At 31.9% G+C, this 17,728-nt stretch overlaps 1 protein-coding gene and 1 long non-coding RNA gene across 12 annotated transcripts in view; one reads left to right on the top strand and one right to left on the bottom strand.

Moving 5' to 3' along the window:
- Positions 1 to 17,728, bottom strand: part of LOC143251934 (dynein axonemal heavy chain 7-like) — a 557,556-nt gene that overhangs the window by 286,351 nt on the left and 253,477 nt on the right. The window lies entirely within an intron of this gene.
- The window catches only part of LOC143251933 (uncharacterized), a 73,687-nt gene that overhangs the window by 50,588 nt on the left and 5,371 nt on the right, over positions 1 to 17,728 (top strand). Inside the window, exons 1-4 of one of the 11 annotated variants that reach the window (XR_013028737.1) lie at positions 7,196 to 7,754; positions 11,611 to 11,685; positions 12,193 to 12,228; positions 16,973 to 17,029. This is a non-coding gene — a long non-coding RNA (uncharacterized LOC143251933). Of the gene's footprint in view, positions 1 to 7,175; positions 7,755 to 11,607; positions 11,686 to 12,192; positions 12,229 to 16,972; positions 17,079 to 17,728 lie in introns of those variants that run through there. The other 10 variants (XR_013028736.1, XR_013028735.1, XR_013028734.1 and 7 more) reach the window with 10 other exon arrangements.

Raw genomic sequence — 17,728 nt, 5'->3', positions numbered from 1 at the left:
AGAATATGCATCACTGGATTAACATAGCACCCACACATTTACAGAATCTTCAACGGATACAAAATTCAGTTCTAACTTCGGCATATAAAGTACCACGAAGCACTTCATCCACATTCATGCACAAGTATGCAAACATAGACACAATATCTGAAAGACTCTTGCATAATTCTCTAAAATATTTCAATAAGAATTGGCATAAGAATAACTTAATGTGTGATCTCGACAGATACCACGTACATGATGTAAATAGTCCTAAATACCTCTCCCCTTTTAACATGTATTTAAGAAATGTTACTCAAGCTGGCCACCTTGCACTAGACAATTAAATTTTTTTTTTTTTTTTTTTTTTATCTATTTATTTATTATTTTTATTTTATTTTATTTTATTATTTTATTTTATTTTATTTTTATTTTTATTTTATTTTTATTTTTTTTTTTATTTTATTTTATTTTTATTTTATTTTATTTTTTTTTATTTTATTTTATTTTATTATTTTATTTTATTTTATTATTTTTATTTTATTTTATTTTATTATTTTTTATTACTATTATTGTTACTACAAGTAGTAGCAGCATTTCTCTGTGGAGAAAAACAACAAGGAGAAAAATTACAAAAAAAAAGACTTTTCTTGTGCGTCCATGCATGGACTGTGCCTGAAATGGGCCTGAGTACGATATTATACTTTTTCTCAGGTCCTAAGCTTAAAAAAAAAATCCTTACGTCAGACGCTATCAATGTTCGGGAGGGAGGAAGAGGTCTGATGTACCTGACCCTTCTGGGTATTTAATATCGATACCCTAATACCCACACGGTGAAACTCAAACACGACAATAATGATGCTTCATAAAAAGTAAAATAAAATACATTTTTAACTCTATGTGGTGCGTAAATGAGTCCAGTGTTTTTAATTAGAAAGTTTCTAGCTAGCATAAATGTAAACTTGTTCGATAATTTCTGCTGTTTAAAATCTTGGCATGACGAAAGGGGTGTTTGAACATCAGATAAGACACATCAAAGTTCTACAGTTATCCAAGCAAAGAAGATTTGGCTAATGCCGGTTTGTTAAACAGCAAAAGAAAATAAGCAAATATACATGTCCCGGCATGGCCAGGTGGTTAAGGCGCTCGGCTCGTAATCCGAAGGTCGTGAGCTCGAATCCCCGTCACACAAGAGTTGGCGGTGGGTGGTGATGACTGGCTGCCTTCTCTCTAGTCTTACACTACTAAATTAGCAGTTGTAGTATATGAAGGATGGAAGTCCTCACATTATGCATCATACGTATATATGTCTCTCTACTACTTAATGGAATGAGTACAACCCAACTTTACGAGGTAATGACTCATAAACAGAGTCATGCAGTACAAATCTATAGAACAAACATTTATTAAAGGTTTGAGACGGCTTGAATGGTAATGAAGAAAATACTCTTATATACCAGCGCAAGTACTAGTCCCCTGGACGAAATTTACGTAAATTCATAATTAATGAAAAGTTATTTAACGACATGAAGAATTGTCTCCCTTATATGTGACCAGATCAATGAAAACCATGAGATAAAATACTGATAAAACGCCTTCCTTTCCCCGTAGCGGGCTTAGAACCATAATTTGAAACACCTTCTATCCAAGTGGAACGGTTTTAAAATGGTCATATTAGAAGCATCTTTCATATACTTTCCCAAATGTTAATACAGTAGAAAATATGTAATTTTTACAATTTTGTTGTTCATACATTTCACTTTATACTTTGAGTACATAGATTAACAAGAATATCAGGTTATACTTTTGTTGCTAAGCGACATGGCATAAAGTTGTTGTTGTATACCTATAACAAGTCAAGATTCATCCGTAACTGTGTCAATAGCGCAATAACTGTGAAAACACATGACTCATAAACAGGGTCAATAGAGTACAACAATTTCGAAAATGTTTTGAGATGGTTGCAATGATAAAGAAGAAACCTGTATTATATGTATATATCTACACACAACGTCTCTAGAAGCTGTTATCAAGTATCCATTTAAACCGACTACAATTTCCTTCTAAAAATCGATACCATTAAATTTAAACGTTTCTTATAAGGTGGAATATTAGAGTGTAAAGTTTATAGCCTTAATACATTATATTTATAACGGTGTCTAAACTTCATGCAGAACACCAGCATAAAATGTATAGAAAGTAAGTAAACATATGTGACTGAAGGTATATTACATTCTTGTTATGTTCGTCTATTTGTGCTCTACCCACCACAGCTATCGATAGCCGGTTTCTAGCATTGTAAGTCCCAGACACTCGGTATGAAATGTGATAACATTTCCCGTTATCACAATACTTACTTTAGGAAGATGAAAATTCTGGACTTTTTTGGCCCTCTTCTCTTTTACACTTTTACATTTTCTCTTGTCATCTCTATTAACAGACTGGTCTTCATCTTTTTTGTGGTACAAGTGAATATTTAATTTTTTTTCTATCATCTTTATTTGTATGGTCTTCTGTGTTAGCTGATTTTACTGTTTTACATCTACAACAATTGCACTTCCAAATAATGACACTACAAAAGAAAAGCGCTAATAAATAACATGGATGATTTAATTTGACTCTTATTTGTACATCAGTGTTATGTCAATTAAAAATGGAATATAATTATAATCTAGAAATAATAATATTTAACAACGACAGCCACAGGGACGTTCTCTCCCAGTGGAACGTCAGTAAGTGTATGAACATATAACACTAAAATAGGTGGGTTCAGTTCCCCACGGTGGACATGGCAAGTTGACCCCTCCTGCATGTCTTTAAAATAAAGTTAACAAATGTAAACAGGAATAAAATGTTATAGCTTAAGAGGGATAATTGAATAATTATTATACTCGCTGATAACTTTCAATTTTAAGACCATATTGAAATAAACTGAAAATCATTAATTAGTTAAAGAACTTTTTTGAATGAAAATGCCTTTTATATTTATCTCAAGTACTCGAATTGTAATAGTTTAGGTTACCTATATTTTACACGTTTCAATTTCAAGTATTTCTACTGACACGCACAGTACCTTATTGTATTTACCTATAAAAAACAGGTTGAACAATAACATACTTACAAGGAATGTTTTTCATCAGAAGAACTTGTAATATTGTAAAAAGTGATCCACAATTTAAGCTTTAAGTGAATCTCCACACTTAAAATACACTTTATTGTAAACTAATGATGCTAATTTCCCCTTATATATTTCTTTTTAATGCAAGCGTTTGTAACCTTTTGATTATTTATCATTCTAATTAAAATAAAGTAACTAATATTTTTTATTTCTCAGCCCCTTTAAATTCATTATTAAGTATATACACACATGGTTCAACTATTAATAACATAGAAATTATATTAAGATCTATTCAACAAAACATAAAAAAATACTGTTTTGTTCTTACCTTAAAAAAATTAACAAAAGTGGTATTCCTACTGCAGCAGTTACCAATGGAATCGTATGTTCTGACATGGATGGTGCTGAAATGGAAAAATACAAGTTAAAAAGAAAGTTAGTTAAGTGCAATTTGTTTTTGTTATATGATAGTATTGGAGGAGGCTACGTTTCATTTGGTATACTTACAGTGAAAATAACAAGATAACCACAGCGTTCTGAGTTACTGGAATCGAAGAAGTTCCATTCTTTATTAAAACACGTATAAGTTTAATGCCCATGGATAAAACAGTACAGGTAAAGAAGTGTGAAGTATCACCTTAGATTAACTTTCTTCCTTGATAATCCAAGTAAAGAAATTTACTTATCATATCTTATGACAACAAAATACACTGACTGTGTTTTCATATCAAATCAGGATGATCATTTGATGCGTCACGTGACTGACCGCCATTACATCAGTTATATATATTCGTAACAAGACAAAAGGCAAATGTAACGAGTTCTCAGACTTCCAAGAATGTATGATTGTCGACACTGACTTACTAGCAATTTGTAATCTGAATACTGTTTATATGTTTCACTATTCAAAGAAATCTGTAATTAGTGTATAAATGAACTACAAACGAAAGAGAATATATTGGAAAACTATCGGTAACAATTCAAAGGGAAAGTACATGGACGGTCTTTTTGTTGTAAACTAATGTAAAACTCTGCTCTAGTCAACCAGTTTTTATAAAATAGTCAAGGTTTAAATAATACAACAATACTAGGAGGAGGAAAATACTTATGGCATACAATTACTGGTCCAAAAACTTACTTCAGACAACAGAAAAGCTCAAACTGTGAACAGTGAATTAGTGGGAATGATAGACATGGTTTGGTGAATCATGTTTTACCTGAGTTGCTATGAGTGGTGAAATGGTAAGATATTTATTATTTAGAATAGAAAATAATGTCCACAATGTACTGGAATATTATAAGAGATCGGATCTTCACACATTACTACATTTTTACCTTCATGAATAAGGGATTAATGGGAAGAAAGAACAGCACGCGTCAACACAAACATTGTCACAGTAATATTTTTACATCACGACATTTTGTCAGCAACCTTTCCACACTTATTATCTCACGTTAAAGGTACGTTTTACGTAATCTTATATGTAGCATAACTTACTTTTCCTTGGAGAAGGAACGTATGTTTCTTTCTCCGTTCCTGGTTGACTTGGATCTAAGAAAAAAGCTTGAAATGTTTACAATGTTAACTTTGACAAATAAAAATAAAATAATGGATGAAGTATATAATAACTAATTTACTGCTTAGTTTGTTCGAAACAGTCTTTCCTTTTTCGATTTATTTAAAAATTAAAATTCACAAATACTGATCACACATATAAACGCTTTGAAGGAAAGCACAACTTACAACACAGGTTATGTCTCAGTGTGAGTCCTCCAGGACATTGGTAGTTTTCACTAGGTTGTACGCATGCTAAAATAAAGTATAAGATGGTTCGTAGTTCAAGTATTGTTGACATAAGAAATAATATTTTTGCACTGTTTATTTGTAATTTAGCACAACACTACATCATGGGCTATCTATGCTCTGGCCATCACGGATATCGAAACCCGGTTTCTAGCATTGGAAGCACGCAAACAGTTTGCTGGCCCACTTGGGGAATTTTTGACCTGATATGACACTTTAGGCTCATAACAAATTATTAACTACTTTTCTTCGTGAAAGCTCATACATTGGAAATCCTGTAAGGTATAAACGAAATTTAACAAATATAGTTGATGGCTTATCTTTCTCTTTATCTATTGTATCGTAAGTCACAGGAGGTTTCAAATCAATGTATTTTCATAATTAATAATAAATAAGGATTTACAATGCTAAAGTTAAGGGTTCGATTTCCCCTCGGTTGGTACAGCGGATATCCCTTTGTAGCTTTCCTATATGAAAAACGCAAATTTTGGTAATTAAAGGCCCGGCATGGCCAGATGTGGTAAGGCATTCGACGTGTAATCTGAGGGTCGCAGGTTCGAATCCCCATCACACCAAACATGTTCGCCCTCTCAGCCCTGGGGGCATTATAACGTTACGGTCATTCCCACTATTCGTTGGTAAAAGAGTAGCCCAAGAGTTGGCGGTGGGTGGTGATAACTAGCTGCCTTCCGTCTAGTCTTACACTGCTAAATTAGGGACGGCTAGCACAGATAGCCCTCGAGTAGCTTTGTGCGAAATTCCAAAACAAACAAACAATATGATAATAATAAATCAAAAATTATTTCGTAATGATAAATTTATATCTGCATACAAGTTTGATTTTCAACATTTTAACATCTCAGGCTTAACGCGGAAACAATGGCGGTGACCTGTATGTTGGTAGTTGGAAAGGTGATTTCATGGATTTTGGAAAATTAATGTACAATCATTAAATATATATCAAACTTATAACACTTTACGTAAATTGTAGTAAAAATGGATGGAATCCGATTCATAATTTAAAGTTTTTTTTAACTTCTAAACACTACCAAAATCGATTCTTATAAGCATTTACCTTCCAAGAAATGAGTGATGAAAATTGGTTTGTGTGCTTTTATCTCCCAGTTTTTTTGAGTATTCAATAACGCACTTATACACACCGGTATCAGAAAAATCAAATTTATAAATCATTAAATCACCCGTGGCTTTGTTTACTCGAATTTTATCATCGTCTGATGCTATTCCACCGTAGGGGCCAAACCAATAATACTGGAAAATATCAATGGTAGAAGTTTTGATCCCATAGCTGTCAGGGACACACGGAATCACCTGTGGGGCGCCAAGTATAATACTTTGAGGTTTAAGCTTTATGTGTCCAGGCATTGCTATCATTACAGCATATAATGCTATAAAAATCAATGTTTTAAAAAAGAACTTCACCATCTCTATATCTTAAAGTTTGCACGCAGTAGTAACTTGAACGTTTTCCAAAATGTCTCCTAATTATCTGTGTTGCTAAGATACTGTTTCATTGTTAATATTATAAATATTGTAAGCACGTAAGAACTACAAACAATATATCATAAAAGTTACGGAGTTCCGGATTAAACGCTAAAAGCTGACAAAGTACAGAAACTAAAATGTGTGAAATTTATGATGAGGCCACAGAAACCACAACTCCATTTTTACACAGCTTTGATTTGAATTTAAAATAAATAAATTCAAAAATGTGTGAAAAAAACGTCCAGTGTTTACGTTATTTTTTATCACAAAATAAGATATTGTTGTTTCACATCATGCTTAGAGGCAACGAAGAAACACCACAACAATATATCATAAAAGTTACGGAGTTCCGGAATAAATACTAAAAGCTGATAAAAGTTACGGAGTTACGGATTAAACGCTAAAAGCTGACAAAATACAGAAACAGAAAGGTGTGAAATTTATGATGAGGCTACAGAAACCACAGTTCCATTTTAAAGAGCTTTGATTTGAATTTAAAATATACAAATTGAAATATGTGTGAAAAAAACATCTAATGTTTACGTTATATTATTACAAAATAAGACATTGTTGTTTCACAATAATACTTGCTAAATAATCACAATTATTGTTGTGGAAATAGTTCAAACAACTCGCTTGGCAGGTAAATTATATATACGGAATTTAAAAAGTTTCTATTCTTCCCTTAAGTTTCCCAATTTGAGTTAAAATATTAAAAAATAAAAGCATCATAAACAAACTGTTTACATACTGGTTGGAACAGAATTACAAGAAAAAGAAATTTATTTATTTTCTCCCATGAAGATACCTAGGGGGCTGAATATAAAAATCGTGGAGTTAATTACATCACAGGCCTAATATCAATGTCTTCTCACAAGTATAATTAATTGTGATCACACTCTATCAGTTTAGAAAACGTCTTCATCGTAAGATTCGTTGCTGTGATAAGCTGCTTATATAAAGATTGTGCTTATTGTGTTTGGTCGTCGGCAATGGATAGGACAAAGTATAGTTGATATAATATTGTACATGTTTGTTTTGGAAAAATTCGTGAGTGCTTACGAAGCACATGAGGTAGATATAGCACAGAGTGCCGGTTTTGTAACTGTGGCTGGAGGTGCAAGCAACCCTGTTAATGGAATTATCTGCAATTATTCGATGAGAGACTGGTCGTTCTGTGAGTCAGCCACTTTCTCTTGAAGTTATTCACCTCATGAACAATCTGAACCTGTTCATTCCGAGAAAGATTTTTATAGCCTTTTTCCACCACAGGATTTTATCATGTTTCCCTGTACACCTCCTGCAGAGTCAGCTCGGTCTAATATTGCGTATTTAGGTATGATTTCTCAGGTATGTGATGTTTTATCCCTTTTTATGATTTCCTACAATCCTCATCCTTTTTTGTTGTATGATAGTTCTCAGTTCTTTACCATATTTAGTTTTCCCACTTTCTTTGGATATTAGGGTTCATACAAAGCATTTTACTTCATAATTGGTTGAGAGTTCCAGCATGTCTTGCTTCCTATGTGCTGTGGACAGTTTGTTTGATGAACCATCAAGTAACTTATCTGTTGTAAGACTCACAGGTGTTGGAATCTATTTTGCCAATTTGGGAGTACCCCCTGACTTCCAGTGCTTTTAACCCATGCCTCTGTATTATCCTTACTTTTGTGGTATTTATCTACCATACATTTACTTTCAGGTACTCTGTACGAAAGTCCTGAGGTATTTGAGGAACAGCCTCTCCATTGTTACTTCTAAGATAACTCATTTTTCATTCTCTACTCTCACCTTGCATACATAATTTTTCTGTTGTTGAAACATACTGGGTCAAAATGCAGCCTTCTGTCAGATTTATTTGCTGCCCACTTGGGAAATCATGTGTAGCTCTGTTTCTTAGCATATTTTTAAACGTATTCCAGACCCTTTGGAAATGTATGCTGGGAACACCTGCATCAACACTCTACCCTTTCATTTTTGGTAGCACATTTGCCACAGTTGGAATCAAGACAAGCCCCTATTCCTGTTTCCCATCCTAGTGCTCCCCAGCTTTTACCTGTTCCTCTTTTCCAGGTGTTTTTTTCAGTGTAGGTCATCATAATATCAACAGTACCAGTTGATAACTGGATGGGAGCTCAGTTGTGTGACTTTCTTCCCCTTGGCAGTGTTTCACCACAGATTGGTGGATTATTTGGTCATGTCCTATGCTTTCTTTACTTTCCTCTTTTTATCACAGATATCCATTTCTTTCCTTCCTCAGGATCCCATTAACAACCAGCTTCTGTTGGAGGTAGTTCAAGACCTTCTGTCCAACAGAACATTGAATCTGGAAATCATCTCTTTCACAGTTTCTATTCCAGCTGTTTGTTGTTGTCATTAAAACTGAAGACTGGCTATCTGTCATAGTCTTTCAATCAGTTTCTCAGTCACCTTTTTTTGTTTTATAATATAGAGTAAAAGCAAAAAACATAAGTTTTTTGCACATTGTAGTGAATATGTTTGACTTCTTCAATTATACTTTATCTGTATTGTGGAGGCAGGGCTGAATTATTTATTAGGCACAGTGCCTAGGGCCTATGAAAACTATAGGTCCATGAAAATTTTCCTCAAAAGTTAATATTTGGTTTAACTTATATGGCTGGTAGGGCCTACAAACAGTAGGTGCCTACGTCCTACAATCGTCTTGATACAGCATGGTGGAAGAACTTGGGATTGTTCTGGTTCTTTCCCTTCAACTGTCTTTTGTGTAGCTTATTCTGAAGATGTTATTTGTCTTAGGTTGGTTCTGGTCAATTTCTCTCTCATACACGTTTTTTCAATGCAGGACATCAGGTTTTCTAAGTTGATATACCATTTTGAATTCTTAACATACGCTCTCTTCAGGAGTCAGGGGTTTGATATCCCTTCTGGTCTCATTAATTTTAGGTGAAGATGGTGTAATTTTCATTCTACACCTACCCTCTATCTGTGTCAGTTTCCAGCAGCATAGATTTTGGATGTAATTGTCAAGTACAGTCCATCATGCCCTAGCCACTTTGTGTCTTGGGACATTTTTATTTTTCCCCAATACTAATTAGATTTACTTCTCAGTTTTTGTCTACCAGAATATACAACACATTTCCCAGATTGGTGAAGAGTAGGGCTGGTTTAGAAGTAGTGTAGTCTCCCACATCATATCTTCATATCTAATACTTTAGACTCAAGGTGTGCCCTTCGTACTCTTTCAAAGGGTGTTCTTTTCTTCCCTTGCACCAATTCAGTGTGTGATTCTATCTGATTATATCAGTACAGCTAATGTACCGTATTAGAAGTTAGTTTTTCTGTACATAAAATGTACTTCCTCTCCACTCAAAATGAGTGATTCAATTCTCCACTAAAACTCAAAACAGTAATTTGACAGAACTGAATAGAGGAAGTCGCACGTATAATGAGTGTATATTTCTTTCCTTTGTGGAAGATTATCCATGATAATTTGCATGAGAGACATTAAAATGAGTCATTTCCAAAGGAAGGGAGGAAAAATACTTGTGGCATGTTTTTCTTTCTTTTTTTTCACATAGAGGGCAGCACTAAATGAGACGAGTTATATGAAATACATTTTCAGTATAGGAAACATAATTTTCACTGTTGCCCTGCTTAACATCTTATTTTGTTGAAAATCACCTATATTTTCATGAAAATTGGGATCATCTAGGAGTTTTTCCCTCTCTCTAGTATGTTTTCTTGGCCTCCAAATTAACAAGGCGCCTTATATTCAATTTTATATTGTAAGCCTCGATATGGATACGTCATCCAGTTGTAAAAGAGACCCAAGGCATCTCTCAGCCCTAATTTGTTAATTTGGAGGCCAAAAAAACATCCTAAACAGAGGGAAAAATTTCTAGAAGATCCCAAAAGATTAAAGAGTCAGTGAGTTTAGTACAAAGGTAGATAAAAAAGATTGAAGTAGGCAATGCAACTTTGAACATTTTATAGTTTTAAGTCAGCTTTATCATACTAATAAGATATAGTGTATAATGTAAGACAGTAGTGAAAAGGAAAGGATGGTTTTCTGTGGACAAATATTTACTCCCATCTTTTTAAGTAAGGTGTACTTTCTCTGAATTCAGCTTGACAGTGAGGATGAATCACATATATTAACCTGGTTTTGCTTGTGTTATTCAGTTGTTATAGTAGTAAGGTGCAATGTATGTATAATGTAAGTACTGTGGTTCCTGGGACACAAACAGCACAGTATAAAGATAGACTTTAATACAATAACAGTTTCCTTACTTGACTATTTTCCATATATTGCATCAAAGGTATTTCTGTTGAATTAGACAATGACTGAAGATGGAAATTGGTCATTTAGCAAACACATTATGCTATGATCTTTTTATGAATGATTTATGGACAAAATTGAATGTGCTTTTGTTGTTATTTTTAAAGCTTTTAACATCTGGGGAAATAAGGTTAACACAGTATATGCAAATCAAGAAATTTGAAGAGTTTGGAAAATTTGTACCTTATGGACCATCACACTTTAATGTTATTACCTTAAAATTGAAACTGTTTATTTAAACCACATCTGAAACATAAAACCATTTTTATCAAAATCTAATTTCAAAGATACCCAAGAATAATTAACTTCTTAAAGTTTTAGGTCAATTAGGAATTGTATTTTTGTTAATGAAATTTAGTTCTCTGTGAAGAGATTTATTTTTGTTGTTGATTAATTAATGAAATTCTTATTGTAGTTTTGTTCTTATTTATTTTTCAGTTGTGTCAATAATCAGAATACTTAATAGTCTTACACAGTATTATTTGTTTAAGGGTTCTTTATCTTTTAAGAACAACTTTCAGGTTTCCTGCTTCCCTTGGAACTATTTCATTGTAAATCATGTTCAGTTTTGATGGCCATAATAATGCATTATTGCCTGAAAATACTTCTTTCATTGCAGTAAGTTTCTACAAAAGTTGATGAGGTCAATCTTATTCCACACATTTTGATAAACTTTTCACACAATCTGCACTGCATTTGGATGTTGGCTTTCTAGACTATGTTTAAGCAGATCAAAGACAAAAACGAAACAGCATTTATGCTTCAATGAAACTGAATTGTGTTGGCAATACAAATATTTTATGATAAGGCCTTCAAAACATATGCAGATAATAATTATTCACTAATGGATATAAACTAAACTGAGTTCTTTTTTATCTTCAGTAGTGTTTGCTAATTCAGAACCTGTTAGAGGGTTTGAAGAAGGTACACTCCCAGATGTGCTTTGCTGATCTTAGGCAGGTTAGTAAACCTTTACAAAACTCTACTATTTAAGTTCATATTAAAAGATATTACAAGTAATGTAAACATTGCTTTTGGACTAAATACATTTTATGTGGTTGCTGTAGAATGGTCATTAATATTGTATACGTATGTAACATTGCCATACATTATGTATATAGATATGTAATTAACAGTTACATTATGGAAGACATTAAACCTTGAAGAATGATATATGCTCACAGGAAGAAAAGTATGCAACTCTCATGAAATAGCTTTCAAAAATGAAACTAGTTAATGAAATTATTTCCTAAAAACTTGATAACAAACTTTCATTAAAGTAAGTAGTTTCAGCAAAAGTTTTATTTTGTAAATATTTTTTGGATTTTTCTAATAAAAATTCATTATTTAATGTAGTTATTTACACTTGGACTCTGAGTAGTTCACATGCAAAATAATTTTTACATAAAGTATAAAAATAATACTTTTTACCTTACCATTTTTACATTTCATTTGCATAACCTCTAGAACCTTACAAATGAACATCAGTTGCTGTTTTTTAAGGTAAATATTTGTACTTTATTTTCTCTTTTATGCACCGTATTACTAACTCTATTTATCATCATCAACAGAGAGTGCAGGGAAATGTTTTTTAAAATTAACAAAAATGTGTACATACCTTTTACATCTTTATAGAAATTCACTGGTATGGTCATCTTTTTCACATATTTGTAATTTAACATCTTTATCTTTTCATTTATAGTTTATTTTTAACTCTCCTTTAAAATTCTTTGTCTATTTATTCTGATATGTTAACTGATACCAATAGGCCTTTTATGAAGAAGTTATTTTGAGAAATTTCCCACATAGATGTGTTGCCAAAACAGGATGGCTGTTATAGATACCATCTTGTTTATAAAGCTTTCACAATCCATGTAACAAGCTAAGCGTATAAAAACCATTAAATCACTCAAATAGGATTTTTAAAACATAAATTATACATAGTCAACTAAAATATAAAAATTAGATTTAAGTACAGTTCAATTGTCTCTAACTATAGCACTTTGAGGTAACAAACCACTGTGCTGTAGACAATAGTACTGCAGGCTGTTACTTCGACTTCAGTACAAAAACTGTACACCAATTTCATATTAACTGTTTGTGGAGTGAGTGTACACTGAGCTCTTTATAACAGCTTTGCACACTTGTATTAACTAATTACTTGTACGTCATAAATTTGTTTCCAAAGTACAGAAGATTGGCATAGCACCAAAAAAGGCTGTAAAATCTATTTATCTTTTGCAGTGGATTCAGTTCTAAGACTGCATATATCATATGTCTCAAAAGGACATGTGAAACTACATTGGCATCTAGACAGTTGTATGCATTGCGAGCTTATGTGTTTACAGTCAGTTTCTGTTAAATTGGAGATTGTTTTTATATAACTTGAATCATGTGACAAGCAAACTATTTATTTTAAATGTTTCTGTTGTAACAAAGAATTAAAACTTGGATAACATGAACATTAAATTATATACTATAATGTTAATTTCATTCACATGCATGGATTGTAAAGATGTTTAATTAAATTTTGCACATAATTCAGTAATTTGCATATAAATTAATTTTAAAATGCTGCTGTTCTAATCAGATAAGCGCGTGACTTTCAGTGTTATTTTGTTTATCAACACTACTCATCATTGAGTTTCTGATGTGAGTACTTAAGACTATGTCATTTAAATGCTTCTGTGTGCATTTTAATGTGGAATTTTTTGCCTGTTGGCTTCAGTCAAGAACACTTTTTGTGTATCTGGGAACCAAACATTTACACGAGATTTACATTCATTGTCAGTGACATCCATCAATGTATTTATGGCATTTGTACTTGTGATTATAAATGTCACATATATGTTTGTAATTGATACATTTTTTGTTGACTTCGCTCTCTTGAACTTCGAGTAATCCAGTTACATGTCTTATCACAGCTGTATGTGAGAGTGACTTGTTTGGTCATGTAATTCTTGGAATTGTGATTTCTTCATGAAGTTATTTGCTTTTTTATATTTTTTCTGTTGACTAAATCACTGGACCTTTCTACAGGCTTTAAAAGAATTTCAAAGTAATTGTTAATCAGATTGTTTACTTCTGCTATAATTATTTTGGTGAACTTTGTATTTGGTCATTCTAATTTGCTTGAGAAACATCTCTAGAATACTTTAGTATCCTCTTTTCTTAGTCTTGCCTGAAACATCAGTCTAGTCTAGTTATCTGAATGGTAAAGGGTGAACAAGTTTTTGTATTTGTCTAGTTCATCCCATAGTTCTGATGCTCATGAACTGTCATGGTTAGTAACCTGTATGGTCACTTCTGTCTGAATGTTAAATGAGAACTTTTTTTTTTATTAACTACTAGATACTAGTTACTCATTACTTTTTATCCTGTGTTTTGACTAATAATCTGCTTCCATATTCTTGGAAATCTCAAAGAACTATTTATTTAGTGGTCGTGGCTGAAAATCAGTCATTAGTCTTTTTGATACAGAGACTGGTTTATATATATACAGTAGTTTTAATATTCAGGGACCATCATGGAGGTCTGTTTTCTCTTTTTTTAACATAAGGGAGTTTCAAGTTTGTATTATGTGAATTTTTTTGCATATTGCTTTTTCTTTGTATTAGAGGATTATCTTGTGTGTGTCTCAGGTTAATAGGCTGGCTTTTATTGGTCACTAGCCATTGTTAGGGAAGGTTGTATAAAGTTTTACTTGTACAGGTCTCATGCTTGTCGAGGTACAAGGAAGCACTGTGCTGGTCTACAGTATATGGAATCCTCTCTTACTTCACAAAAGAAATATTGTTTTTATAAACACCTAAAGTTAAAAAAGGACAAAATCAGTTACATTATTTAACTAGTGTTTCAAGCAACTGCCCTTCATTAGGTTTGATATTATTTAAGGTTATTTACTTTTCTCAAGTTTCAACACAACTGTTCATTGTTATTTGTGAATCTTTTCTACTTTTAGAAAGAAATTAAGGATGTTTATTGGATAGCATTGTTAAATTTTATAACAGTGTGACATCATTCTCAGTCCTACAATTAATGACCTTTGTGCATCTCTTAAAAAAATTTCAAAACAACTTTGTAATTTTTTTTTATTAATAACCTATATTTTAATTCATTTTTCTATTTCCCATATATTAGTATTGTTTCCTATATATTTCTTTACATTATCATTTTCTGTAATACCCATTCCTTTTCATTTTTCTATTCTGTGAAAACTGTTTTAACATCTTTTAACTGTTGTCACTGCCATCTTTCATGTAAAGCATACATTTTTTTATGTACATCTAAACATGACAGGAATGTCTTCTGTTATTATTGACATAAATGATATCAACATCTGTACTTGTAATGTGCCCTACTAATCATTGCTTTTTATTATCCTAAAAAAAGAATAGTCAATCGAGTTAAGATATTTTATGTCACCTTTATTGGATTATATGTTGTACTGATAAAGATTTAAGCACTCATTCAGTTTTACATGTACATAAACAGTCAAGGGATTGTTAGGCTAGTTTGGCTTGCTTGAAATGAATAGTGTATTTTGTTCAGTTTAAATTCTTGCTCTTGCTCAGTGTGTTAGTTATTGATATTTCTTTTCCAAAAGTTTAGTGATGCATTTGAAAGCCACGCTGTGTAACATTGAATAGATTCAAAATAGTTATTGGTATCTGAATAGACCTATTTGCCTAAAAGTTCCATCAGTCTATAGAAATACAGAGATAAAAGTTACAGTTTGGTAAATCACCTTTTGAGTATATGTATATAGATTGGCTCTGCTTACTGTTAATAGGAAGATTTTGAATTTTTCATGAAACATTAAGAACAAGTTATGAAGTACTTTATAAAAATGATAAACGTAGCATGAGATAGACTTAAAAATTGAAATAACTTTATTTTAACTAAATATTTTAGTAAACTGAAAACATTGAAGATCTACATGTTGCATTCTTTGGAAATAAGAAGCTTTATGGCTGTCAGGTATTTACAGTGTTAAAGAGTATAATGTGTATGTGGTAGAAGGAACACTCTAAATGTCCCTCTGGTGTTAATATATATAATAAACAGTTTGTGTCATGCTTCTTTGTTTTAATAGTAATGGTCTACAATTTATATCATTGTTTTGTAACAAAACTACCAATTGATATTGTTAGGTCAACTATGGTATTTATGTTGTGAATGTTTCATATATTTATTGGTTTGTTTTTTATTCTTGTTAACTTTGGTGATACAACAAAACAATTTAATTCAGAAATTATTTAGATTTAGAATTGATATTTTGTCTTTATTGAGCTTATAGTAAGTTACTGCACAGTACATTTTTAAGCTTAATTATAAAACAAATAATACCCTAGGCTCACTTATTGCACCACAATAAGTTAAATATCATTTTATTTATATTTTTTTCAGTTGTTTATTAACATTGAGGTATAGACAAAAGAAAGATAAAAGTTACCAAGAGTTTCAATGGAGTAGTATTTCAACTAAGCCTTTGTTACAATAATGTTTTACACCCAATGCTTATATTTAGGCCATTAAATACACCTTCTGTTACTAATGTTAAGATCAGATGATAGCTAGTTGTGTCTAAGTGTGAATGTAAAGTACGTAATTCCCTCTAGTCTTACACTGTTAAATTAGGGATAGCTAGCTGACTTCCGTCTAGTCTTACACTGTTAAATTAGGGAGAGCTAGCTGACTTCCCTCCAGTCTTACACTGTTAAATTAGGGAGAGCTAGCTGACTTCCCTCCAGTCTTACACTGTTAAATTAGGGATAGCTAGCTGACTTCCGTCTAGTCATACACTGTTAAATTAGGGATAGCTAGTTGACTTCCGTCTAGTTTTACACTGTTAAATTAGGGATAGCTAGCTGACTTCCGTCTAGTTTTACACTTCTAAATTAGGGATGGCTCGTGCAGATAGCCCTCGTGTAGCATTGCATGAAATTCAAAAACAAACAAACAAAGATAATTAAAGATGTATTAACTGTGGAAACTCTACCAAGTAAAATAGTTCCATATATTTTTCGATATCACATCTTCCAATTATTTTAGTTTAATCACAGAGTCCATCAGTCTCCTTTCACTAAAATTGATTTCTTATTATTACTTTCTGACTTATGGTGTACAATTCCTTCTTTTCTTGTAATTTTTGTTAGTTAATTTAGGTATAACAGTTTACTTTATTTTGGTGCAGTGGAATTTTTCTTGCAGAATTTTTGTTGTTATATTTTCTTATAACTTCTAGATCTTTTCTTCACATGGGACTGGGCAACCTACTTTCATGACTGTGGACAAGAAAATAGTTAGAACTTAAGGGTAAACCCACAAGTTGCTGTAGTTCTGCTTGAAAAGTAAGTGGAGCATATAAGTAATCAAAGTTAATTTTAAATGTCACTAATTGACTGCTTTATTATAAATTGTTAAAGTCTTTCCAATAATTGTTATGCATCTTTAGATTTTTAAAAAAGGAAAAAGAAAACGTATAGCCACCTGAAACATTGTATGTTTAGTTACCTAGTTATATGTTGCCCTTAAGAAACCTGATACTATTGATGTCTTACTCCAAGACAAGTCCTGCAAGATGTCATGTTTCATTTTTTAAATTAAAAGTTAAGTCTTATTTAGTTTCTCAACTAGCCTTTGACAGGTGTAAATACAAATTTAGAAAGAATGAAGGTAAGATGATAAATAGTTGTAGACTCTGAATAAAGTAATGTTTTATTATTTCTTTCTTTAATGTTAGTTTATTTTTAGTATTGGTTAAATTGTTTGATTATTATATATTTGTTTACGAGGATTATTTTGCATTGTTATCTTAAGTTATGTGTTTAGAACAAAACTAAACCTTCTAAACAGCTGAATCTTGTGTTTAGGATTATAGCAAAAAATTTGCTTGCATTGAGGGTTCCATGAAACCCTTCTGATCATCAATAGTATGGTGATATGTTAGATGTACATAATATTCATTACTCATTTAATTTTTATTTGAACTATATAGGTA

This window comes from Tachypleus tridentatus, chromosome 6 (assembly GCF_004210375.1).
Source record: "Tachypleus tridentatus isolate NWPU-2018 chromosome 6, ASM421037v1, whole genome shotgun sequence".
Classification (NCBI taxonomy): domain Eukaryota; kingdom Metazoa; phylum Arthropoda; class Merostomata; order Xiphosura; family Limulidae; genus Tachypleus; species Tachypleus tridentatus.
This window is presented reverse-complemented; position numbering and strand designations above follow the sequence as displayed.